Here is a 2,179-nt window from a genome sequence, read left to right as displayed (position 1 = left end):
CGGGCCCCGCCGTGCCCGATCCCGCTCCGCCCGGCCGCGGTGCCAGCTCGCCCGACGTTCTCCCACCTGATCCCCAGGTCCTCGCCCTGCCCTCGCTGCCCGGTCCTGCCCACGCATCCCTGGTTCCCCCGCCGGGGGTCGTGGCTGCCCGCCCTCCTCGCTGCTGCAGCGCCCCGGGCCCTGTTGCGCCCACCCCGTGGCCTTTCCTTCTCCCTTCAGGAGAGCCCGTCTCCTGCACACCCTTCCCAGGGCCGTGCCCGGCTCCTTCTTTGCCCGCTCTGAGCCTCCATCGACCTAGAGCTGAATGGCATTTGGGTGACAGATCCTGCCCTGGGGGATGGCAGCCCCAGGGCAGGGACACAAGCAGGTGGAGGGATGCTCAGGGAGGGCTCGGGCAGGTGCGTGGGTCCCCAGCGTGATGGGGTTGTCCGTCCCCCACCTCCTGGGGTTGTCAGGGATGTGGGGCACAATCACCCGTGGCAGGGCATTAGCGTGGGGGGTTGTGACCCCCCAGCACCCCCGTGATGGCCAGTGTGCTTTGTCCCTGGGGTGCAGCAGAGTGCCAGACACCCTCCTTTGTCCCTCTTTCTCCAGAAGCCCTGGGGGCTGGCGGCGACCCTCCCCTGCCCGTGGGTGTGGGGACAAGGAACCTCTGCGAGCAGGGTGGCTGGGGGCCAGCTTCTGAGGGCTATTGTTGCCCAGGGTGGAGGACTGAAAGGGAGATTGTTCTGTCTCTCCCTGGGTTGCTGGGGATGTTGGTATTTTGGGTCATTAAACAGCTCTGATTTGGGGGGGTCGCGACCCTGGCAGGCCCTGAATAGCTATTGTTCCCTTTCTTCCCCTGTTGAATGGGAGGCCGGCTGGCGGCGCGGGGTTGGGGGAACACACAGCATTCCCACACTGCTGCCTGGGGACCGCCAGATGCCGCATGCCGCCGCCGGATTAGGATAAATCACTGCCCCGCTCCCCTCGGCTTTTCTGCCCGGGGTACCCCTTGGCAGGTCAGGGCAGGTGGCTTGGCTTGGCTGGGGTGTAGCTGCACCCCATGCCCCTTTAGCAGGGTGCTGATAAACACCTTCTCCTTCTTATCCCACTCGTGTCCCTGCGGGACCTGCGGTGGCGGCTGCTCTCCGCGGAGAGGTGGGGGTGAGAAGGGACTGAAATTCTTGGAGGCTTTGCAGGACACGTGGTGAAAAGCCGAAGCAGCAGACTTGTTATTGCTTCTCTTAGAGTGCTTTCTTATTCCTCATGCTGGGCTGAGCCGTGGGGTTCTGCAGAAGGACCTGGAGGCAGTGGTGCTTGTCCCACCTGTTACCAGACACGCTCAGGATGGGACCCTGGGAGCCAGCACAGCCTGCCCTGCCCTGCTCTGAGACATCCCAAAGAGGCTTTCTCCTCATTGTAGGAGTTTCCAAAATTTGTGTCCTTGCTTCGAATGCGTCCTAGTTGACTGGTAGTGGTGGGAAAGGAAACACCTAGCCAAAATAAGGATGCAAGGCACAAAGCCTTGGTGCTTTGTGCTCTCGTCCCACTCCTAATGTTTGCTGATGGGGCAGCGGGAGCCAGGCGCAGGGCCCCTCTCACACTCCTTAGGTTGGCCTCACGAGGATTTTCCCTGTGCCACAGTTGGGATATTCATTGCAGGCCGGTTTGGCAGCTGCATATGGTGGGGCTGGCACGAGCCCCGCTCCCCTACGTGCGTGAGGCCTGTGTGTGTCACTGCTGGGGGCTCGGAGCTGCCCCTCAAATCTTTTATTTACCTGTTCCAGCCCAGAGCTGGGAGGGAGACAGGCACTGCAGGACTCGGGTGCCCTAATGCCTGGTTTCGTCAGGCTCCCGCGGGAGGTCCCTGGGAGCAGGCTGGAGCAGCCAAGCCTGTGGTTCTGTGTTTCCTCATCAGGGCTGAGTGGCTCTCTGCTGGGCCTCTGGGCCAGTGGGAGTGAAATCTGCCCTTCCCTTCAGCCCAGTTGCACTGGGGTTGCACCCCCAGGCTGTGGGGCTCCCTGCCCTCTGGGGAAACCGAGGCACACCAGTCCCCTGGCAGGGCGGGACAGCAGCAGAGCCGGAAAGCCGTGCTGTCCCCGCGTGGAACGGCACCGGTGGGGCAGGTTGGGGTGGTTTTGCTGCCTGCCACAGTGCTGGCGCCAGGCTCTGACGGCATCTGTCACCCTCCCTCAGG

The sequence above is a fragment of the Parus major genome, chromosome 5 (genome assembly GCF_001522545.3).
Source record: "Parus major isolate Abel chromosome 5, Parus_major1.1, whole genome shotgun sequence".
Taxonomy (NCBI): Eukaryota; Metazoa; Chordata; class Aves; order Passeriformes; family Paridae; genus Parus; species Parus major.
This window is presented reverse-complemented; position numbering follows the sequence as displayed.